General features: G+C 50.0%; 14 non-coding genes across 14 annotated transcripts; all 14 read right to left on the bottom strand.

The window, feature by feature from the left end:
- Nucleotides 1–1,752: 1,752 nt before the first annotated feature.
- Nucleotides 1,753–1,824, bottom strand: TRNAG-UCC (transfer RNA glycine (anticodon UCC)). Its single transcript has one exon. It is a non-coding gene; the product is annotated as a tRNA-Gly (tRNA).
- Nucleotides 1,825–3,009: 1,185 nt separating this feature from the next.
- Nucleotides 3,010–3,081, bottom strand: TRNAG-UCC (transfer RNA glycine (anticodon UCC)). The gene has a single exon. It is a non-coding gene; the product is annotated as a tRNA-Gly (tRNA).
- Nucleotides 3,082–4,266: 1,185 nt separating this feature from the next.
- Nucleotides 4,267–4,338, bottom strand: TRNAG-UCC (transfer RNA glycine (anticodon UCC)). Its single transcript has one exon. It is a non-coding gene; the product is annotated as a tRNA-Gly (tRNA).
- A 1,185-nt stretch (nt 4,339–5,523) lies between these two features.
- TRNAG-UCC (transfer RNA glycine (anticodon UCC)) lies at nt 5,524–5,595 on the bottom strand. Its single transcript has one exon. It is a non-coding gene; the product is annotated as a tRNA-Gly (tRNA).
- Nucleotides 5,596–6,780: 1,185 nt separating this feature from the next.
- TRNAG-UCC (transfer RNA glycine (anticodon UCC)) lies at nt 6,781–6,852 on the bottom strand. The gene has a single exon. It is a non-coding gene; the product is annotated as a tRNA-Gly (tRNA).
- Nucleotides 6,853–8,037: 1,185 nt separating this feature from the next.
- Nucleotides 8,038–8,109, bottom strand: TRNAG-UCC (transfer RNA glycine (anticodon UCC)). The gene has a single exon. It is a non-coding gene; the product is annotated as a tRNA-Gly (tRNA).
- A 1,185-nt stretch (nt 8,110–9,294) lies between these two features.
- On the bottom strand, nt 9,295–9,366 carry TRNAG-UCC (transfer RNA glycine (anticodon UCC)). Its single transcript has one exon. It is a non-coding gene; the product is annotated as a tRNA-Gly (tRNA).
- A 1,185-nt stretch (nt 9,367–10,551) lies between these two features.
- On the bottom strand, nt 10,552–10,623 carry TRNAG-UCC (transfer RNA glycine (anticodon UCC)). The gene has a single exon. It is a non-coding gene; the product is annotated as a tRNA-Gly (tRNA).
- Nucleotides 10,624–13,065: 2,442 nt separating this feature from the next.
- Nucleotides 13,066–13,137, bottom strand: TRNAG-UCC (transfer RNA glycine (anticodon UCC)). Its single transcript has one exon. It is a non-coding gene; the product is annotated as a tRNA-Gly (tRNA).
- Nucleotides 13,138–14,322: 1,185 nt separating this feature from the next.
- TRNAG-UCC (transfer RNA glycine (anticodon UCC)) lies at nt 14,323–14,394 on the bottom strand. The gene has a single exon. It is a non-coding gene; the product is annotated as a tRNA-Gly (tRNA).
- A 1,185-nt stretch (nt 14,395–15,579) lies between these two features.
- Nucleotides 15,580–15,651, bottom strand: TRNAG-UCC (transfer RNA glycine (anticodon UCC)). The gene has a single exon. It is a non-coding gene; the product is annotated as a tRNA-Gly (tRNA).
- Nucleotides 15,652–16,836: 1,185 nt separating this feature from the next.
- On the bottom strand, nt 16,837–16,908 carry TRNAG-UCC (transfer RNA glycine (anticodon UCC)). The gene has a single exon. It is a non-coding gene; the product is annotated as a tRNA-Gly (tRNA).
- Nucleotides 16,909–18,093: 1,185 nt separating this feature from the next.
- On the bottom strand, nt 18,094–18,165 carry TRNAE-UUC (transfer RNA glutamic acid (anticodon UUC)). The gene has a single exon. It is a non-coding gene; the product is annotated as a tRNA-Glu (tRNA).
- A 3,669-nt stretch (nt 18,166–21,834) lies between these two features.
- On the bottom strand, nt 21,835–21,906 carry TRNAG-UCC (transfer RNA glycine (anticodon UCC)). The gene has a single exon. It is a non-coding gene; the product is annotated as a tRNA-Gly (tRNA).
- Between the last annotated feature and the right edge of the window lie 1,285 nt (nt 21,907–23,191).

Genomic DNA, 23,191 nt, shown 5'->3' with positions numbered 1-23,191 from the left:
GCAACAAAACAAGCCTTCTCGAGCTGGCAGATATGGGAAGGAAGGAAGGAAGGGCCAGTTTGGAAACTCAACTCAATTACCATAAATCCCCTGCTAAGGGTTATGGGAGGGAGGAATGAAGGAACTTTGCTTCAGGGAAAGGGCTGCTGCTGCTTCAGCATGTGAGGAGCGCAGCCACACGTTTCACCTTCTTCAGTATGTTGGTTTACAGGATGAGAGAGATCCTGAAACCTCACTCTAATAGGCTGAGGTGCTGTGCTCGGTGGCCTGCTGGGACCAAGGCCCGTCAGGGCAAGGCGAATAGGCCTTTGTCAGGCCTTCGTCAGGGCTTTGTCGGGGAGGGGCCAGGAGCCCTGCTCGCTTCAATCCCCTCACCGATAGACAGTTGCAGAAACTAGGATGCAAGAACCTTTCCTGGATGGGGTTTTGATTTTCACGAAAAGTGTGTCAGCTTTGCTTTCAGCATGAGTCTGATTTCCAAAAAATGCATTTTGAACAATTTAAAGATTTGATCTGCGTTGGCCGGGCCGGGTCAACTGCTTGGAAGGCAGCTATGCTCACCACTATACCACCAACGCCTGCCTGTCTGGGCTATCTGATGGAGCGGCCCTTAGAAATAAGAATAAGTCATTGGCTGGGAATGAAAAAAGCTTGCGTTTGACGCAGAAGCAGTTCGCATCATGAGGTCTTGCCGGTCAGCCCAACATTTCCCCGGGACCCCTTAAAAAAGGAGCTTGGTTTTAAGTTTGGTTTGATTGAACAGTGCATTTTGTTGGCTGGGCTGGGACCCTCTCCTATTTAGCGCAAGAGTGGAACGAGGCAGCAAGTTCAAGGAATGACATTGCATCCAGGCACTTACAGCTCTTTGTGCCCTAATGCCATGACACAAAAACATAATTTGAAAAAAGTTAGCAGAGGATGGTTTCGATCCATCGACCTCTGGGTTATGGGCCCAGCACGCTTCCGCTGCGCCACTCTGCTGGTTGGAGAACAAAAGCTTTTCTGGGCTTTTACAGCCTACAAACCGACAACCCTAGACCCATTTTCGAGTGAAGCGGGCAGTAGGCCTTACAAAGCCAAACAACCTGCAACCACGCACTCCCATCCCATGGCCTTTTGCAGACAGGCCTCATTTCTCTAGCTCACACCCTAACTGCCAACACCCCTTCCCCTTCTCTCTCTGTCTCTCTCTCTCTGTCTCTCTCTCTCATTCTCTCTCTCTCGCAAATAGATACTTTACTTCCCAGGTGCAACAAAACAAGCCTTCTCGAGCTGGCAGATATGGGAAGGAAGGAAGGAAGGGCCAGTATGGAAACTCAACTCAATTACCATAAATCCCCTGCTAAGGGTTATGGGAGGGAGGAATGAAGGAACGTTGCTTCAGGGAAAGGGCTGCTGCTGCTTCAGCATGTGAGGAGCGCAGCCACACGTTTCACCTTCTTCAGTATGTTGGTTTACAGGATGAGAGAGATCCTGAAACCTCACTCTAATAGGCTGAGGTGCTGTGCTCGGTGGCCTGCTGGGACCAAGGCCCGTCAGGGCAAGGCGAATAGGCCTTTGTCAGGCCTTTGTCGGGGAGGGGCCAGGAGCCCTGCTCGCTTCAATCCCCTCACCGATAGACAGTTGCAGAAACTAGGATGCAAGAACCTTTCCTGGATGGGGTTTTGATTTTCACGAAAAGTGTGTCAGCTTTGCTTTCAGCATGAGTCTGATTTCCAAAAAATGCATTTTGAACAATTTAAAGATTTGATCTGCGTTGGCCGGGAATCGAACCCGGGTCAACTGCTTGGAAGGCAGCTATGCTCACCACTATACCACCAACGCCTGCCTGTCTGGGCTATCTGATGGAGCGGCCCTCAGAAATAAGAATAAGTCATTGGCTGGGAATGAAAAAAGCTTGCGTTTGACGCAGAAGCAGTTCGCATCATGAGGTCTTGCCGGTCAGCCCAACATTTCCCCGGGACCCCTTAAAAAAGGAGCTTGGTTTTAAGTTTGGTTTGATTGAACAGTACATTTTGTTGGCTGGGCTGGGACCCTCTCCTATTTAGCGCAAGAGTGGAACGAGGCAGCAAGTTCAAGGAATGACATTGCATCCAGGCACTTACAGCTCTTTGTGCCCTAATGCCATGACACAAAAACATAATTTGAAAAAAGTTAGCAGAGGATGGTTTCGATCCATCGACCTCTGGGTTATGGGCCCAGCACGCTTCCGCTGCGCCACTCTGCTGGTTGGAGAACAAGAGCTTTTCTGGGCTTTTACAGCCTACAAACCGACAACCCTAGACCCAGTTTCGAGTGAAGCGGGCAGTAGGCCTTACAAAGCCAAACAACCTGCAACCACGCACTCCCATCCCATGGCCTTTTGCAGACAGGCCTCATTTCTCTAGCTCACACCCTAACTGCCAACACCCCTTCCCCTTCTCTCTCTGTCTCTCTCTCTCTGTCTCTCTCTCTCATTCTCTCTCTCTCGCAAATAGATACTTTACTTCCCAGGTGCAACAAAACAAGCCTTCTCGAGCTGGCAGATATGGGAAGGAAGGAAGGAAGGGCCAGTTTGGAAACTCAACTCAATTACCATAAATCCCCTGCTAAGGGTTTTGGGAGGGAGGAATGAAGGAACTTTGCTTCAGGGAAAGGGCTGCTGCTGCTTCAGCATGTGAGGAGCGCAGCCACACGTTTCACCTTCTTCAGTATGTTGGTTTACAGGATGAGAGAGATCCTGAAACCTCACTCTAATAGGCTGAGGTGCTGTGCTCGGTGGCCTGCTGGGACCAAGGCCCGTCAGGGCAAGGCGAATAGGCCTTTGTCAGGCCTTCGTCAGGGCTTTGTCGGGGAGGGGCCAGGAGCCCTGCTCGCTTCAATCCCCTCACCGATAGACAGTTGCAGAAACTAGGATGCAAGAACCTTTCCTGGATGGGGTTTTGATTTTCACGAAAAGTGTGTCAGCTTTGCTTTCAGCATGAGTCTGATTTCCAAAAAATGCATTTTGAACAATTTAAAGATTTGATCTGCGTTGGCCGGGAATCGAACCCGGGTCAACTGCTTGGAAGGCAGCTATGCTCACCACTATACCACCAACGCCTGCCTGTCTGGGCTATCTGATGGAGCGGCCCTTAGAAATAAGAATAAGTCATTGGCTGGGAATGAAAAAAGCTTGCGTTTGACGCAGAAGCAGTTCGCATCATGAGGTCTTGCCGGTCAGCCCAACATTTCCCCGGGACCCCTTAAAAAAGGAGCTTGGTTTTAAGTTTGGTTTGATTGAACAGTACATTTTGTTGGCTGGGCTGGGACCCTCTCCTATTTAGCGCAAGAGTGGAACGAGGCAGCAAGTTCAAGGAATGACATTGCATCCAGGCACTTACAGCTCTTTGTGCCCTAATGCCATGACACAAAAACATAATTTGAAAAAAGTTAGCAGAGGATGGTTTCGATCCATCGACCTCTGGGTTATGGGCCCAGCACGCTTCCGCTGCGCCACTCTGCTGGTTGGAGAACAAGAGCTTTTCTGGGCTTTTACAGCCTACAAACCGACAACCCTAGACCCAGTTTCGAGTGAAGCGGGCAGTAGGCCTTACAAAGCCAAACAACCTGCAACCACGCACTCCCATCCCATGGCCTTTTGCAGACAGGCCTCATTTCTCTAGCTCACACCCTAACTGCCAACACCCCTTCCCCTTCTCTCTCTGTCTCTCTCTCTCTGTCTCTCTCTCTCATTCTCTCTCTCTCGCAAATAGATACTTTACTTCCCAGGTGCAACAAAACAAGCCTTCTCGAGCTGGCAGATATGGGAAGGAAGGAAGGAAGGGCCAGTTTGGAAACTCAACTCAATTACCATAAATCCCCTGCTAAGGGTTATGGGAGGGAGGAATGAAGGAACTTTGCTTCAGGGAAAGGGCTGCTGCTGCTTCAGCATGTGAGGAGCGCAGCCACACGTTTCACCTTCTTCAGTATGTTGGTTTACAGGATGAGAGAGATCCTGAAACCTCACTCTAATAGGCTGAGGTGCTGTGCTCGGTGGCCTGCTGGGACCAAGGCCCGTCAGGGCAAGGCGAATAGGCCTTTGTCAGGCCTTCGTCAGGGCTTTGTCGGGGAGGGGCCAGGAGCCCTGCTCGCTTCAATCCCCTCACCGATAGACAGTTGCAGAAACTAGGATGCAAGAACCTTTCCTGGATGGGGTTTTGATTTTCACGAAAAGTGTGTCAGCTTTGCTTTCAGCATGAGTCTGATTTCCAAAAAATGCATTTTGAACAATTTAAAGATTTGATCTGCGTTGGCCGGGAATCGAACCCGGGTCAACTGCTTGGAAGGCAGCTATGCTCACCACTATACCACCAACGCCTGCCTGTCTGGGCTATCTGATGGAGCGGCCTTTAGAAATAAGAATAAGTCATTGGCTGGGAATGAAAAAAGCTTGCGTTTGACGCAGAAGCAGTTCGCATCATGAGGTCTTGCCGGTCAGCCCAACATTTCCCCGGGACCCCTTAAAAAAGGAGCTTGGTTTTAAGTTTGGTTTGATTGAACAGTGCATTTTGTTGGCTGGGCTGGGACCCTCTCCTATTTAGCGCAAGAGTGGAACGAGGCAGCAAGTTCAAGGAATGACATTGCATCCAGGCACTTACAGCTCTTTGTGCCCTAATGCCATGACACAAAAACATAATTTGAAAAAAGTTAGCAGAGGATGGTTTCGATCCATCAACCTCTGGGTTATGGACCCAGCACGCTTCCGCTGCGCCACTCTGCTGGTTGGAGAACAAAAGCTTTTCTGGGCTTTTACAGCCTACAAACCGACAACCCTAGACTCATTTTCGAGTGAAGCGGGCAGTAGGCCTTACAAAGCCAAACAACCTGCAACCACGCACTCCCATCCCATGGCCTTTTGCAGACAGGCCTCATTTCTCTAGCTCACACCCTAACTGCCAACACCCCTTCCCCTTCTCTCTCTGTCTCTCTCTCTCTGTCTCTCTCTCTCATTCTCTCTCTCTCGCAAATAGATACTTTACTTCCCAGGTGCAACAAAACAAGCCTTCTCGAGCTGGCAGATATGGGAAGGAAGGAAGGAAGGGCCAGTTTGGAAACTCAACTCAATTACCATAAATCCCCTGCTAAGGGTTATGGGAGGGAGGAATGAAGGAACTTTGCTTCAGGGAAAGGGCTGCTGCTGCTTCAGCATGTGAGGAGCGCAGCCACACGTTTCACCTTCTTCAGTATGTTGGTTTACAGGATGAGAGAGATCCTGAAACCTCACTCTAATAGGCTGAGGTGCTGTGCTCGGTGGCCTGCTGGGACCAAGGCCCGTCAGGGCAAGGCGAATAGGCCTTTGTCAGGCCTTCGTCAGGGCTTTGTCGGGGAGGGGCCAGGAGCCCTGCTCGCTTCAATCCCCTCACCGATAGACAGTTGCAGAAACTAGGATGCAAGAACCTTTCCTGGATGGGGTTTTGATTTTCACGAAAAGTGTGTCAGCTTTGCTTTCAGCATGAGTCTGATTTCCAAAAAATGCATTTTGAACAATTTAAAGATTTGATCTGCGTTGGCCGGGAATCGAACCCGGGTCAACTGCTTGGAAGGCAGCTATGCTCACCACTATACCACCAACGCCTGCCTGTCTGGGCTATCTGATGGAGCGGCCTTTAGAAATAAGAATAAGTCATTGGCTGGGAATGAAAAAAGCTTGCGTTTGACGCAGAAGCAGTTCGCATCATGAGGTCTTGCCGGTCAGCCCAACATTTCCCCGGGACCCCTTAAAAAAGGAGCTTGGTTTTAAGTTTGGTTTGATTGAACAGTGCATTTTGTTGGCTGGGCTGGGACCCTCTCCTATTTAGCGCAAGAGTGGAACGAGGCAGCAAGTTCAAGGAATGACATTGCATCCAGGCACTTACAGCTCTTTGTGCCCTAATGCCATGACACAAAAACATAATTTGAAAAAAGTTAGCAGAGGATGGTTTCGATCCATCGACCTCTGGGTTATGGGCCCAGCACGCTTCCGCTGCGCCACTCTGCTGGTTGGAGAACAAAAGCTTTTCTGGGCTTTTACAGCCTACAAACCGACAACCCTAGACCCATTTTCGAGTGAAGCGGGCAGTAGGCCTTACAAAGCCAAACAACCTGCAACCACGCACTCCCATCCCATGGCCTTTTGCAGACAGGCCTCATTTCTCTAGCTCACACCCTAACTGCCAACACCCCTTCCCCTTCTCTCTCTGTCTCTCTCTCTCTGTCTCTCTCTCTCATTCTCTCTCTCTCGCAAATAGATACTTTACTTCCCAGGTGCAACAAAACAAGCCTTCTCGAGCTGGCAGATATGGGAAGGAAGGAAGGAAGGGCCAGTTTGGAAACTCAACTCAATTACCATAAATCCCCTGCTAAGGGTTATGGGAGGGAGGAATGAAGGAACTTTGCTTCAGGGAAAGGGCTGCTGCTGCTTCAGCATGTGAGGAGCGCAGCCACACGTTTCACCTTCTTCAGTATGTTGGTTTACAGGATGAGAGAGATCCTGAAACCTCACTCTAATAGGCTGAGGTGCTGTGCTCGGTGGCCTGCTGGGACCAAGGCCCGTCATGGCAAGGCGAATAGGCCTTTGTCAGGCCTTCGTCAGGGCTTTGTCGGGGAGGGGCCAGGAGCCCTGCTCGCTTCAATCCCCTCACCGATAGACAGTTGCAGAAACTAGGATGCAAGAACCTTTCCTGGATGGGGTTTTGATTTTCACGAAAAGTGTGTCAGCTTTGCTTTCAGCATGAGTCTGATTTCCAAAAAATGCATTTTGAACAATTTAAAGATTTGATCTGCGTTGGCCGGGAATCGAACCCGGGTCAACTGCTTGGAAGGCAGCTATGCTCACCACTATACCACCAACGCCTGCCTGTCTGGGCTATCTGATGGAGCGGCCCTTAGAAATAAGAATAAGTCATTGGCTGGGAATGAAAAAAGCTTGCGTTTGACGCAGAAGCAGTTCGCATCATGAGGTCTTGCCGGTCAGCCCAACATTTCCCCGGGACCCCTTAAAAAAGGAGCTTGGTTTTAAGTTTGGTTTGATTGAACAGTACATTTTGTTGGCTGGGCTGGGACCCTCTCCTATTTAGCGCAAGAGTGGAACGAGGCAGCAAGTTCAAGGAATGACATTGCATCCAGGCACTTACAGCTCTTTGTGCCCTAATGCCATGACACAAAAACATAATTTGAAAAAAGTTAGCAGAGGATGGTTTCGATCCATCGACCTCTGGGTTATGGGCCCAGCACGCTTCCGCTGCGCCACTCTGCTGGTTGGAGAACAAGAGCTTTTCTGGGCTTTTACAGCCTACAAACCGACAACCCTAGACCCAGTTTCGAGTGAAGCGGGCAGTAGGCCTTACAAAGCCAAACAACCTGCAACCACGCACTCCCATCCCATGGCCTTTTGCAGACAGGCCTCATTTCTCTAGCTCACACCCTAACTGCCAACGCCCCTTCCCCTTCTCTCTCTGTCTCTCTCTCTCTGTCTCTCTCTCTCATTCTCTCTCTCTCGCAAATAGATACTTTACTTCCCAGGTGCAACAAAACAAGCCTTCTCGAGCTGGCAGATATGGGAAGGAAGGAAGGAAGGGCCAGTTTGGAAACTCAACTCAATTACCATAAATCCCCTGCTAAGGGTTATGGGAGGGAGGAATGAAGGAACTTTGCTTCAGGGAAAGGGCTGCTGCTGCTTCAGCATGTGAGGAGCGCAGCCACACGTTTCACCTTCTTCAGTATGTTGGTTTACAGGATGAGAGAGATCCTGAAACCTCACTCTAATAGGCTGAGGTGCTGTGCTCGGTGGCCTGCTGGGACCAAGGCCCGTCAGGGCAAGGCGAATAGGCCTTTGTCAGGCCTTCGTCAGGGCTTTGTCGGGGAGGGGCCAGGAGCCCTGCTCGCTTCAATCCCCTCACCGATAGACAGTTGCAGAAACTAGGATGCAAGAACCTTTCCTGGATGGGGTTTTGATTTTCACGAAAAGTGTGTCAGCTTTGCTTTCAGCATGAGTCTGATTTCCAAAAAATGCATTTTGAACAATTTAAAGATTTGATCTGCGTTGGCCGGGAATCGAACCCGGGTCAACTGCTTGGAAGGCAGCTATGCTCACCACTATACCACCAACGCCTGCCTGTCTGGGCTATCTGATGGAGCGGCCCTTAGAAATAAGAATAAGTCATTGGCTGGGAATGAAAAAAGCTTGCGTTTGACGCAGAAGCAGTTCGCATCATGAGGTCTTGCCGGTCAGCCCAACATTTCCCCGGGACCCCTTAAAAAAGGAGCTTGGTTTTAAGTTTGGTTTGATTGAACAGTACATTTTGTTGGCTGGGCTGGGACCCTCTCCTATTTAGCGCAAGAGTGGAACGAGGCAGCAAGTTCAAGGAATGACATTGCATCCAGGCACTTACAGCTCTTTGTGCCCTAATGCCATGACACAAAAACATAATTTGAAAAAAGTTAGCAGAGGATGGTTTCGATCCATCGACCTCTGGGTTATGGGCCCAGCACGCTTCCGCTGCGCCACTCTGCTGGTTGGAGAACAAGAGCTTTTCTGGGCTTTTACAGCCTACAAACCGACAACCCTAGACCCAGTTTCGAGTGAAGCGGGCAGTAGGCCTTACAAAGCCAAACAACCTGCAACCACGCACTCCCATCCCATGGCCTTTTGCAGACAGGCCTCATTTCTCTAGCTCACACCCTAACTGCCAACACCCCTTCCCCTTCTCTCTCTGTCTCTCTCTCTCTGTCTCTCTCTCTCATTCTCTCTCTCTCGCAAATAGATACTTTACTTCCCAGGTGCAACAAAACAAGCCTTCTCGAGCTGGCAGATATGGGAAGGAAGGAAGGAAGGGCCAGTTTGGAAACTCAACTCAATTACCATAAATCCCCTGCTAAGGGTTATGGGAGGGAGGAATGAAGGAACTTTGCTTCAGGGAAAGGGCTGCTGCTGCTTCAGCATGTGAGGAGCGCAGCCACACGTTTCACCTTCTTCAGTATGTTGGTTTACAGGATGAGAGAGATCCTGAAACCTCACTCTAATAGGCTGAGGTGCTGTGCTCGGTGGCCTGCTGGGACCAAGGCCCGTCAGGGCAAGGCGAATAGGCCTTTGTCAGGCCTTCGTCAGGGCTTTGTCGGGGAGGGGCCAGGAGCCCTGCTCGCTTCAATCCCCTCACCGATAGACAGTTGCAGAAACTAGGATGCAAGAACCTTTCCTGGATGGGGTTTTGATTTTCACGAAAAGTGTGTCAGCTTTGCTTTCAGCATGAGTCTGATTTCCAAAAAATGCATTTTGAACAATTTAAAGATTTGATCTGCGTTGGCCGGGAATCGAACCCGGGTCAACTGCTTGGAAGGCAGCTATGCTCACCACTATACCACCAACGCCTGCCTGTCTGGGCTATCTGATGGAGCGGCCCTTAGAAATAAGAATAAGTCATTGGCTGGGAATGAAAAAAGCTTGCGTTTGACGCAGAAGCAGTTCGCATCATGAGGTCTTGCCGGTCAGCCCAACATTTCCCCGGGACCCCTTAAAAAAGGAGCTTGGTTTTAAGTTTGGTTTGATTGAACAGTACATTTTGTTGGCTGGGCTGGGACCCTCTCCTATTTAGCGCAAGAGTGGAACGAGGCAGCAAGTTCAAGGAATGACATTGCATCCAGGCACTTACAGCTCTTTGTGCCCTAATGCCATGACACAAAAACATAATTTGAAAAAAGTTAGCAGAGGATGGTTTCGATCCATCGACCTCTGGGTTATGGGCCCAGCACGCTTCCGCTGCGCCACTCTGCTGGTTGGAGAACAAGAGCTTTTCTGGGCTTTTACAGCCTACAAACCGACAACCCTAGACCCAGTTTCGAGTGAAGCGGGCAGTAGGCCTTACAAAGCCAAACAACCTGCAACCACGCACTCCCATCCCATGGCCTTTTGCAGACAGGCCTCATTTCTCTAGCTCACACCCTAACTGCCAACACCCCTTCCCCTTCTCTCTCTGTCTCTCTCTCTCTGTCTCTCTCTCTCATTCTCTCTCTCTCGCAAATAGATACTTTACTTCCCAGGTGCAACAAAACAAGCCTTCTCGAGCTGGCAGATATGGGAAGGAAGGAAGGAAGGGCCAGTTTGGAAACTCAACTCAATTACCATAAATCCCCTGCTAAGGGTTATGGGAGGGAGGAATGAAGGAACTTTGCTTCAGGGAAAGGGCTGCTGCTGCTTCAGCATGTGAGGAGCGCAGCCACACGTTTCACCTTCTTCAGTATGTTGGTTTACAGGATGAGAGAGATCCTGAAACCTCACTCTAATAGGCTGAGGTGCTGTGCTCGGTGGCCTGCTGGGACCAAGGCCCGTCAGGGCAAGGCGAATAGGCCTTTGTCAGGCCTTCGTCAGGGCTTTGTCGGGGAGGGGCCAGGAGCCCTGCTCGCTTCAATCCCCTCACCGATAGACAGTTGCAGAAACTAGGATGCAAGAACCTTTCCTGGATGGGGTTTTGATTTTCACGAAAAGTGTGTCAGCTTTGCTTTCAGCATGAGTCTGATTTCCAAAAAATGAATTTTGAACAATTTAAAGATTTGATCTGCGTTGGCCGGGAATCGAACCCGGGTCAACTGCTTGGAAGGCAGCTATGCTCACCACTATACCACCAACGCCTGCCTGTCTGGGCTATCTGATGGAGCGGCCCTTAGAAATAAGAATAAGTCATTGGCTGGGAATGAAAAAAGCTTGCGTTTGACGCAGAAGCAGTTCGCATCATGAGGTCTTGCCGGTCAGCCCAACATTTCCCCGGGACCCCTTAAAAAAGGAGCTTGGTTTTAAGTTTGGTTTGATTGAACAGTGCATTTTGTTGGCTGGGCTGGGACCCTCTCCTATTTAGCGCAAGAGTGGAACGAGGCAGCAAGTTCAAGGAATGACATTGCATCCAGGCACTTACAGCTCTTTGTGCCCTAATGCCATGACACAAAAACATAATTTGAAAAAAGTTAGCAGAGGATGGTTTCGATCCATCGACCTCTGGGTTATGGGCCCAGCACGCTTCCGCTGCGCCACTCTGCTGGTTGGAGAACAAGAGCTTTTCTGGGCTTTTACAGCCTACAAACCGACAACCCTAGACCCAGTTCCGAGTGAAGCGGGCAGTAGGCCTTACAAAGCCAAACAACCTGCAACCACGCACTCCCATCCCATGGCCTTTTGCAGACAGGCCTCATTTCTCTAGCTCACACCCTAACTGCCAACACCCCTTCCCCTTCTCTCTCTGTCTCTCTCTCTCTGTCTCTCTCTCTCATTCTCTCTCTCTCGCAAATAGATACTTTACTTCCCAGGTGCAACAAAACAAGCCTTCTCGAGCTGGCAGATATGGGAAGGAAGGAAGGAAGGGCCAGTTTGGAAACTCAACTCAATTACCATAAATCCCCTGCTAAGGGTTATGGGAGGGAGGAATGAAGGAACTTTGCTTCAGGGAAAGGGCTGCTGCTGCTTCAGCATGTGAGGAGCGCAGCCACACGTTTCACCTTCTTCAGTATGTTGGTTTACAGGATGAGAGAGATCCTGAAACCTCACTCTAATAGGCTGAGGTGCTGTGCTCGGTGGCCTGCTGGGACCAAGGCCCGTCAGGGCAAGGCGAATAGGCCTTTGTCAGGCCTTCGTCAGGGCTTTGTCGGGGAGGGGCCAGGAGCCCTGCTCGCTTCAATCCCCTCACCGATAGACAGTTGCAGAAACTAGGATGCAAGAACCTTTCCTGGATGGGGTTTTGATTTTCACGAAAAGTGTGTCAGCTTTGCTTTCAGCATGAGTCTGATTTCCAAAAAATGCATTTTGAACAATTTAAATATTTGATCTGCGTTGGCCGGGAATCGAACCCGGGTCATCTGCTTGGAAGGCAGCTATGCTCACCACTATACCACCAACGCCTGCCTGTCTGGGCTATCTGATGGAGCGGCCCTTAGAAATAAGAATAAGTCATTGGCTGGGAATGAAAAAAGCTTGCGTTTGACGCAGAAGCAGTTCGCATCATGAGGTCTTGCCGGTCAGCCCAACATTTCCCCGGGGCCCCTTAAAAAAGGAGCTTGGTTTTAAGTTTGGTTTGATTGAACAGTACATTTTGTTGGCTGAGCTGGGACCCTCTCCTATTTAGCGCAAGAGTGGAACGAGGCAGCAAGTTCAAGGAATGACATTGCATCCAGGCACTTACAGCTCTTTGTGCCCTAATGCCATGACACAAAAACATAATTTGAAAAAAGTTAGCAGAGGATGGTTTCGATCCATCGACCTCTGGGTTATGGGCCCAGCACACTTCCGCTGCGCCACTCTGCTGGTTAGAGAACAAGAGCTTTTCTGGGCTTTTACAGCCTACAAACCGACAACCCTAGACCCAGTTTCGAGTGAAGCGGGCAGTAGGCCTTACAAAGCCAAACAACCTGCAACCACGCACTCCCATCCCATGGCCTTTTGCAGACAGGCCTCATTTCTCTAGCTCACACCCTAACTGCCAACACCCCTTCCCCTTCTCTCTCTGTCTCTCTCTCTCTGTCTCTCTCTCTCATTCTCTCTCTCTCGCAAATAGATACTTTACTTCCCAGGTGCAACAAAACAAGCCTTCTCGAGCTGGCAGATATGGGAAGGAAGGAAGGAAGGGCCAGTTTGGAAACTCAACTCAATTACCATAAATCCCCTGCTAAGGGTTATGGGAGGGAGGAATGAAGGAACTTTGCTTCAGGGAAAGGGCTGCTGCTGCTTCAGCATGTGAGGAGCGCAGCCACACGTTTCACCTTCTTCAGTATGTTGGTTTACAGGATGAGAGAGATCCTGAAACCTCACTCTAATAGGCTGAGGTGCTGTGCTCGGTGGCCTGCTGGGACCAAGGCCCGTCAGGGCAAGGCGAATAGGCCTTTGTCAGGCCTTCGTCAGGGCTTTGTCGGGGAGGGGCCAGGAGCCCTGCTCGCTTCAATCCCCTCACCGATAGACAGTTGCAGAAACTAGGATGCAAGAACCTTTCCTGGATGGGGTTTTGATTTTCACGAAAAGTGTGTCAGCTTTGCTTTCAGCATGAGTCTGATTTCCAAAAAATGCATTTTGAACAATTTAAAGATTTGATCTGCGTTGGCCGGGAATCGAACCCGGGTCAACTGCTTGGAAGGCAGCTATGCTCACCACTATACCACCAACGCCTGCCTGTCTGGGCTATCTGATGGAGCGGCCCTTAGAAATAAGAATAAGTCATTGGCTGGGAATGAAAAAAGCTTGCGTTTGACGCAGAAGCAGTTCGCATCATGAGGTATTGTCGGTCAGCCCAACATTTCCCCGGGACCCCTTAAAAAAGGAGCTTGGTTTTAAGTTTGGTTTGATTGAACAGTGCATTTTGTTGGCTGGGCTGGGACCCTCTCCTATTTAGCGCAAGAGTGGAACGAGGCAGCAAGTTCAAGGAATGACATTGCATCCAGGCACTTACAGCTCTTTGTGCCCTAATGCCATGACACAAAAACATAATTTGAAAAAAGTTAGCAGAGGATGGTTTCGATCCATCGACCTCTGGGTTATGGGCCCAGCACGCGTCCGCTGCGCCACTCTGCTGGTTGGAGAACAAAAGCTTTTCTGGGCTTTTACAGCCTACAAACCGACAACCCTAGACCCATTTTCGAGTGAAGCGGGCAGTAGGCCTTACAAAGCCAAACAACCTGCAACCACGCACTCCCATCCCATGGCCTTTTGCAGACAGGCCTCATTTCTCTAGCTCACACCCTAACTGCCAACACCCCTTCCCCTTCTCTCTCTGTCTCTCTCTCTCTGTCTCTCTCTCTCATTCTCTCTCTCTCGCAAATAGATACTTTACTTCCCAGGTGCAACAAAACAAGCCTTCTCGAGCTGGCAGATATGGGAAGGAAGGAAGGAAGGGCCAGTTTGGAAACTCAACTCAATTACCATAAATCCCCTGCTAAGGGTTATGGGAGGGAGGAATGAAGGAACTTTGCTTCAGGGAAAGGGCTGCTGCTGCTTCAGCATGTGAGGAGCGCAGCCACACGTTTCACCTTCTTCAGTATGTTGGTTTACAGGATGAGAGAGATCCTGAAACCTCACTCTAATAGGCTGAGGTGCTGTGCTCGGTGGCCTGCTGGGACCAAGGCCCGTCAGGGCAAGGCGAATAGGCCTTTGTCAGGCCTTCGTCAGGGCTTTGTCGGGGAGGGGCCAGGAGCCCTGCTCGCTTCAATCCCCTCACCGATAGACAGTTGCAGAAACTAGGATGCAAGAACCTTTCCTGGATGGGGTTTTGATTTTCACGAAAAGTGTGTCAGCTTTGCTTTCAGCATGAGTCTGATTTCCAAAAAATGCATTTTGAACAATTTAAAGATTTGATCTGCGTTGGCCGGGAATCGAACCCGGGTCAACTGCTTGGAAGGCAGCTATGCTCACCACTATACCACCAACGCCTGCCTGTCTGGGCTATCTGATGGAGCGGCCCTTAGAAATAAGAATAAGTCATTGGCTGGGAATGAAAAAAGCTTGCGTTTGACGCAGAAGCAGTTCGCATCATGAGGTCTTGTCGGTCAGCCCAACATTTCCCCGGGACCCCTTAAAAAAGGAGCTTGGTTTTAAGTTTGGTTTGATTGAACAGTGCATTTTGTTGGCTGGGCTGGGACCCTCTCCTATTTAGCGCAAGAGTGGAACGAGGCAGCAAGTTCAAGGAATGACATTGCATCCAGGCACTTACAGCTCTTTGTGCCCTAATGCCATGACACAAAAACATAATTTGAAAAAAGTTAGCAGAGGATGGTTTCGATCCATCGACCTCTGGGTTATGGGCCCAGCACGCGTCCGCTGCGCCACTCTGCTGGTTGGAGAACAAAAGCTTTTCTGGGCTTTTACAGCCTACAAACCGACAACCCTAGACCCATTTTCGAGTGAAGCGGGCAGTAGGCCTTACAAAGCCAAACAACCTGCAACCACGCACTCCCATCCCATGGCCTTTTGCAGACAGGCCTCATTTCTCTAGCTCACACCCTAACTGCCAACACCCCTTCCCCTTCTCTCTCTGTCTCTCTCTCTCTGTCTCTCTCTCTCATTCTCTCTCTCTCGCAAATAGATACTTTACTTCCCAGGTGCAACAAAACAAGCCTTCTCGAGCTGGCAGATATGGGAAGGAAGGAAGGAAGGGCCAGTTTGGAAACTCAACTCAATTACCATAAATCCCCTGCTAAGGGTTATGGGAGGGAGGAATGAAGGAACTTTGCTTCAGGGAAAGGGCTGCTGCTGCTTCAGCATGTGAGGAGCGCAGCCACACATTTCACCTTCTTCAGTATGTTGGTTTACAGGATGAGAGAGATCCTGAAACCTCACTCTAATAGGCTGAGGTGCTGTGCTCGGTGGCCTGCTGGGACCAAGGCCCGTCAGGGCAAGGCGAATAGGCCTTTGTCAGGCCTTCGTCAGGGCTTTGTCGGGGAGGGGCCAGGAGCCCTGCTCGCTTCAATCCCCTCACCGATAGACAGTTGCAGAAACTAGGATGCAAGAACCTTTCCTGGATGGGGTTTTGATTTTCACGAAAAGTGTGTCAGCTTTGCTTTCAGCATGAGTCTGATTTCCAAAAAATGCATTTTGAACAATTTAAAGATTTGATCTGCGTTGGCCGGGAATCGAACCCGGGTCAACTGCTTGGAAGGCAGCTATGCTCACCACTATACCACCAACGCCTGCCTGTCTGGGCTATCTGATGGAGCGGCCTTTAGAAATAAGAATAAGTCATTGGCTGGGAATGAAAAAAGCTTGCGTTTGACGCAGAAGCAGTTCGCATCATGAGGTCTTGCCGGTCAGCCCAACATTTCCCCGGGACCCCTTAAAAAAGGAGCTTGGTTTTAAGTTTGGTTTGATTGAACAGTGCATTTTGTTGGCTGGGCTGGGACCCTCTCCTATTTAGCGCAAGAGTGGAACGAGGCAGCAAGTTCAAGGAATGACATTGCATCCAGGCACTTACAGCTCTTTGTGCCCTAATGCCATGACACAAAAACATAATTTGAAAAATGTTAGCAGAGGATGGTTTCGATCCATCGACCTCTGGGTTATGGGCCCAGCACGCTTCCGCTGCGCCACTCTGCTGGTTGGAGAACAAAAGCTTTTCTGGGCTTTTACAGCCTACAAACCGACAACCCTAGACCCATTTTCGAGTGAAGCGGGCAGTAGGCCTTACAAAGCCAAACAACCTGCAACCACGCACTCCCATCCCATGGCCTTTTGCAGACAGGCCTCATTTCTCTAGCTCACACCCTAACTGCCAACACCCCTTCCCCTTCTCTCTCTGTCTCTCTCTCTCTGTCTCTCTCTCTCATTCTCTCTCTCTCGCAAATAGATACTTTACTTCCCAGGTGCAACAAAACAAGCCTTCTCGAGCTGGCAGATATGGGAAGGAAGGAAGGAAGGGCCAGTTTGGAAACTCAACTCAATTACCATAAATCCCCTGCTAAGGGTTATGGGAGGGAGGAATGAAGGAACTTTGCTTCAGGGAAAGGGCTGCTGCTGCTTCAGCATGTGAGGAGCGCAGCCACACGTTTCACCTTCTTCAGTATGTTGGTTTACAGGATGAGAGAGATCCTGAAACCTCACTCTAATAGGCTGAGGTGCTGTGCTCGGTGGCCTGCTGGGACCAAGGCCCGTCAGGGCAAGGCGAATAGGCCTTTGTCAGGCCTTCGTCAGGGCTTTGTCGGGGAGGGGCCAGGAGCCCTGCTCGCTTCAATCCCCTCACCGATAGACAGTTGCAGAAACTAGGATGCAAGAACCTTTCCTGGATGGGGTTTTGATTTTCACGAAAAGTGTGTCAGCTTTGCTTTCAGCATGAGTCTGATTTCCAAAAAATGCATTTTGAACAATTTAAAGATTTGATCTGCGTTGGCCGGGAATCGAACCCGGGTCAACTGCTTGGAAGGCAGCTATGCTCACCACTATACCACCAACGCCTGCCTGTCTGGGCTATCTGATGGAGCGGCCTTTAGAAATAAGAATAAGTCATTGGCTGGGAATGAAAAAAGCTTGCGTTTGACGCAGAAGCAGTTCGCATCATGAGGTCTTGCCGGTCAGCCCAACATTTCCCCGGGACCCCTTAAAAAAGGAGCTTGGTTTTAAGTTTGGTTTGATTGAACAGTGCATTTTGTTGGCTGGGCTGGGACCCTCTCCTATTTAGCGCAAGAGTGGAACGAGGCAGCAAGTTCAAGGAATGACATTGCATCCAGGCACTTACAGCTCTTTGTGCCCTAATGCCATGACACAAAAACATAATTTGAAAAAAGTTAGCAGAGGATGGTTTCGATCCATCGACCTCTGGGTTATGGGCCCAGCACGCTTCCGCTGCGCCACTCTGCTGGTTGGAGAACAAAAGCTTTTCTGGGCTTTTACAGCCTACAAACCGACAACCCTAGACCCATTTTCGAGTGAAGCGGGCAGTAGGCCTTACAAAGCCAAACAACCTGCAACCACGCACTCCCATCCCATGGCCTTTTGCAGACAGGCCTCATTTCTCTAGCTCACACCCTAACTGCCAACACCCCTTCCCCTTCTCTCTCTGTCTCTCTCTCTCTGTCTCTCTCTCTCATTCTCTCTCTCTCGCAAATAGATACTTTACTTCCCAGGTGCAACAAAACAAGCCTTCTCGAGCTGGCAGATATGGGAAGGAAGGAAGGAAGGGCCAGTTTGGAAACTCAACTCAATTACCATAAATCCCCTGCTAAGGGTTATGGGAGGGAGGAATGAAGGAACTTTGCTTCAGGGAAAGGGCTGCTGCTGCTTCAGCATGTGAGGAGCGCAGCCACACGTTTCACCTTCTTCAGTATGTTGGTTTACAGGATGAGAGAGATCCTGAAACCTCACTCTAATAGGCTGAGGTGCTGTGCTCGGTGGCCTGCTGGGACCAAGGCCCGTCAGGGCAAGGCGAATAGGCCTTTGTCAAGCCTTCGTCAGGGCTTTGTCGGGGAGGGGCCAGGAGCCCTGCTCGCTTCAATCCCCTCACCGATAGGCAGTTGCAGAAACTAGGATGCAAGAACCTTTCCTGGATGGGGTTTTGATTTTCACGAAAAGTGTGTCAGCTTTGCTTTCAGCATGAGTCTGATTTCCAAAAAATGCATTTTGAACAATTTAAAGATTTGATCTGCGTTGGCCGGGAATCGAACCCGGGTCAACTGCTTGAAAGGCAGCTATGCTCACCACTATACCACCAACGCCTGCCTGTCTGGGCTATCTGATGGAGCGGCCCTTAGAAATAAGAATAAGTCATTGGCTGGGAATGAAAAAAGCTTGCGTTTGACGCAGAAGCAGTTCGCATCATGAGGTCTTGCCGGTCAGCCCAACATTTCCCCGGGACCCCTTAAAAAAGGAGCTTGGTTTTAAGTTTGGTTTGATTGAACAGTACATTTTGTTGGCTGGGCTGGGACCCTCTCCTATTTAGCGCAAGAGTGGAACGAGGCAGCAAGTTCAAGGAATGACATTGCATCCAGGCACTTACAGCTCTTTGTGCCCTAATGCCATGACACAAAAACATAATTTGAAAAAAGTTAGCAGAGGATGGTTTCGATCCATCGACCTCTGGGTTATGGGCCCAGCACGCTTCCGCTGCGCCACTCTGCTGGTTGGAGAACAAGAGCTTTTCTGGGCTTTTACAGCCTACAAACCGACAACCCTAGACCCAGTTTCGAGTGAAGCGGGCAGTAGGCCTTACAAAGCCAAACAACCTGCAACCACGCACTCCCATCCCATGGCCTTTTGCAGACAGGCCTCATTTCTCTAGCTCACACCCTAACTGCCAACACCCCTTCCCCTTCTCTCTCTGTCTCTCTCTCTCTGTCTCTCTCTCTCTCATTCTCTCTCTCTCGCAAATAGATACTTTACTTCCCAGGTGCACCAAAACAAGCCTTCTCGAGCTGGCAGATATGGGAAGGAAGGAAGGAAGGGCCAGTTTGGAAACTCAACTCAATTACCATAAATCCCCTGCTAAGGGTTATTGGAGGGAGGAATGAAGGAACTTTGCTTCAGGGAAAGGGCTGCTGCTGCTTCAGCATGTGAGGAGCGCAGCCACACGTATCACCTTCTTCAGTATGTTGGTTTACAGGATGAGAGAGATCCTGAAACCTCACTCTAATAGGCTGAGGTGCTGTGCTCGGTGGCCTGCTGGGACCAAGGCCCGTCAGGGCAAGGCGAATAGGCCTTTGTCAGGCCTTCGTCAGGGCTTTGTCGGGGAGGGGCCAGGAGCCCTGCTCGCTTCAATCCCCTCACCGATAGACAGTTGCAGAAACTAGGATGCAAGAACCTTTCCTGGATGGGGTTTTGATTTTCACGAAAAGTGTGTCAGCTTTGCTTTCAGCATGAGTCTGATTTCCAAAAAATGCATTTTGAACAATTTAAAGATTTGATCTGCGTGGTCAACTGCTTGGAAGGCAGCTATGCTCACCACTATACCACCAACGCCTGCCTGTCTGGGCTATCTGATGGAGCGGCCCTTAGAAATAAGAATAAGTCATTGGCTGGGAATGAAAAAAGCTTGCGTTTGACGCAGAAGCAGTTCGCATCATGAGGTCTTGCCGGTCAGCCCAACATTTCCCCGGGACCCCTTAAAAAAGGAGCTTGGTTTTAAGTTTGGTTTGATTGAACAGTACATTTTGTTGGCTGGGCTGGGACCCTCTCCTATTTAGCGCAAGAGTGGAACGAGGCAGCAAGTTCAAGGAATGACATTGCATCCAGGCACTTACAGCTCTTTTTGCCCTAATGCCATGACACAAAAACATAATTTGAAAAAAGTTAGCAGAGGATGGTTTCGATCCATCGACCTCTGGGTTATGGGCCCAGCACGCTTCCGCTGCGCCACTCTGCTGGTTGGAGAACAAGAGCTTTTCTGGGCTTTTACAGCCTACAAACCGACAACCCTAGACCCAGTTTCGAGTGAAGCGGGCAGTAGGCCTTACAAAGCCAAACAACCTGCAACCACGCACTCCCATCCCATGGCCTTTTGCAGACAGGCCTCATTTCTCTAGCTCACACCCTAACTGCCAACACCCCTTCCCCTTCTCTCTCTGTCTCTCTCTCTCTGTCTCTCTCTCTCTCATTCTCTCTCTCTCGCAAATAGATACTTTACTTCCCAGGTGCACCAAAACAAGCCTTCTCGAGCTGGCAGATATGGGAAGGAAGGAAGGGCCAGTTTGGAAACTCAACTCAATTACCATAAATCCCCTGCTAAGGGTTATTGGAGGGAGGAATGAAGGAACTTTGCTTCAGGGAAAGGGCTGCTGCTGCTTCAGCATGTGAGGAGCGCAGCCACACGTTTCACCTTCTTCAGTATGTTGGTTTACAGGATGAGAGAGATCCTGAAACCTCACTCTAATAGGCTGAGGTGCTGTGCTCGGTGGCCTGCTGGGACCAAGGCCCGTCAGGGCAAGGCGAATAGGCCTTTGTCAGGGCTTTGTCGGGGAGGGGCCAGGAGCCCTGCTCGCTTCAATCCCCTCACCGATAGACAGTTGCAGAAACTAGGATGCAAGAACCTTTCCTGGATGGGGTTTTGATTTTCACGAAAAGTGTGTCAGCTTTGCTTTCAGCATGAGTCTGATTTCCAAAAAATGCATTTTGAACAATTTAAAGATTTGATCTGCCTTGGCCGGGAATCGAACCCGGGTCAACTGCTTGGAAGGCAGCTATGCTCACCACTATACCACCAACGCCTGCCTGTCTGGGCTATCTGATGGAGCGGCCCTTAGAAATAAGAATAAGTCATTGGCTGGGAATGAAAAAAGCTTGCGTTTGACGCAGAAGCAGTTCGCATCATGAGGTCTTGCCGGTCAGCCCAACATTTCCCCGGGACCCCTTAAAAAAGGAGCTTGGTTTTAAGTTTGGTTTGATTGAACAGTACATTTTGTTGGCTGGGCTGGGACCCTCTCCTATTTAGCGCAAGAGTGGAACGAGGCAGCAAGTTCAAGGAATGACATTGCATCCAGGCACTTACAGCTCTTTGTGCCCTAATGCCATGACACAAAAACATAATTTGAAAAAAGTTAGCAGAGGATGGTTTCGATCCATCGACCTCTGGGTTATGGGCCCAGCACGCTTCCGCTGCGCCACTCTGCTGGTTGGAGAACAAAAGCTTTTCTGGGCTTTTACAGCCTACAAACCGACAACCCTAGACCCAGTTTCGAGTGAAGCGGGCAGTAGGCCTTACAAAGCCAAACAACCTGCAACCACGCACTCCCATCCCATGGCCTTTTGCAGACAGGCCTCATTTCTCTAGCTCACACCCTAACTGCCAACACCCCTTCCCCTTCTCTCTCTGTCTCTCTCTCTCTGTCTCTCTCTCTCATTCTCTCTCTCTCGCAAATAGATACTTTACTTCCCAGGTGCAACAAAACAAGCCTTCTCGAGCTGGCAGATATGGGAAGGAAGGAAGGAAGGGCCAGTTTGGAAACTCAACTCAATTACCATAAATCCCCTGCTAAGGGTTATGGGAGGGAGGAATGAAGGAACTTTGCTTCAGGGAAAGGGCTGCTGCTGCTTCAGCATGTGAGGAGCGCAGCCACACGTTTCACCTTCTTCAGTATGTTGGTTTACAGGATGAGAGAGATCCTGAAACCTCACTCTAATAGGCTGAGGTGCTGTGCTCGGTGGCCTGCTGGGACCAAGGCCCGTCAGGGCAAGGCGAATAGGCCTTTGTCAGGCCTTCGTCAGGGCTTTGTCGGGGAGGGGCCAGGAGCCCTGCTCGCTTCAATCCCCTCACCGATAGACAGTTGCAGAAACTAGGATGCAAGAACCTTTCCTGGATGGGGTTTTGATTTTCACGAAAAGTGTGTCAGCTTTGCTTTCAGCATGAGTCTGATTTCCAAAAAATGCATTTTGAACAATTTAAAGATTTGATCTGCGTTGGCCGGGAATCGAACCCGGGTCAACTGCTTGGAAGGCAGCTATGCTCACCACTATACCACCAACGCCTGCCTGTCTGGGCTATCTGATGGAGCGGCCCTTAGAAATAAGAATAAGTCATTGGCTGGGAATGAAAAAAGCTTGCGTTTGACGCAGAAGCAGTTCGCATCATGAGGTCTTGCCGGTCAGCCCAACATTTCCCCGGGACCCCTTAAAAAAGGAGCTTGGTTTTAAGTTTGGTTTGATTGAACAGTACATTTTGTTGGCTGGGCTGGGACCCTCTCCTATTTAGCGCAAGAGTGGAACGAGGCAGCAAGTTCAAGGAATGACATTGCATCCAGGCACTTACAGCTCTTTGTGCCCTAATGCCATGACACAAAAACATAATTTGAAAAAAGTTAGCAGAGGATGGTTTCGATCCATCGACCTCTGGGTTATGGGCCCAGCACGCTTCCGCTGCGCCACTCTGCTGGTTGGAGAACAAGAGCTTTTCTGGGCTTTTACAGCCTACAAACCGACAACCCTAGACCCAGTTTCGAGTGAAGCGGGCAGTAGGCCTTACAAAGCCAAACAACCTGCAACCACGCACTCCCATCCCATGGCCTTTTGCAGACAGGCCTCATTTCTCTAGCTCACACCCTAACTGCCAACACCCCTTCCCCTTCTCTCTCTGTCTCTCTCTCTCTGTCTCTCTCTCTCATTCTCTCTCTCTCGCAAATAGATACTTTACTTCCCAGGTGCAACAAAACAAGCCTTCTCGAGCTGGCAGATATGGGAAGGAAGGAAGGAAGGGCCAGTTTGGAAACTCAACTCAATTACCATAAATCCCCTGCTAAGGGTTATGGGAGGGAGGAATGAAGGAACTTTGCTTCAGGGAAAGGGCTGCTGCTGCTTCAGCATGTGAGGAGCGCAGCCACACGTTTCACCTTCTTCAGTATGTTGGTTTACAGGATGAGAGAGATCCTGAAACCTCACTCTAATAGGCTGAGGTGCTGTGCTCGGTGGCCTGCTGGGACCAAGGCCCGTCAGGGCAAGGCGAATAGGCCTTTGTCAGGGCTTTGTCGGGGAGGGGCCAGGAGCCCTGCTCGCTTCAATCCCCTCACCGATAGACAGTTGCAGAAACTAGGATGCAAGAACCTTTCCTGGATGGGGTTTTGATTTTCACGAAAAGTGTGTCAGCTTTGCTTTCAGCATGAGTCTGATTTCCAAAAAATGCATTTTGAACAATTTAAAGATTTGATCTGCCTTGGCCGGGAATCGAACCCGGGTCAACTGCTTGGAAGGCAGCTATGCTCACCACTATACCACCAACGCCTGCCTGTCTGGGCTATCTGATGGAGCGGCCCTTAGAAA

The sequence above is a fragment of the Ambystoma mexicanum genome, chromosome 6q (genome assembly GCF_040938575.1).
Source record: "Ambystoma mexicanum isolate Mex_15411 chromosome 6q, UKY_AmexF1_1, whole genome shotgun sequence".
Lineage (NCBI taxonomy): Eukaryota > Metazoa > Chordata > Amphibia > Caudata > Ambystomatidae > Ambystoma > Ambystoma mexicanum.
Note: the sequence above shows the minus strand (reverse complement) of the source record. Positions and strands in the feature narration are given on the sequence as shown.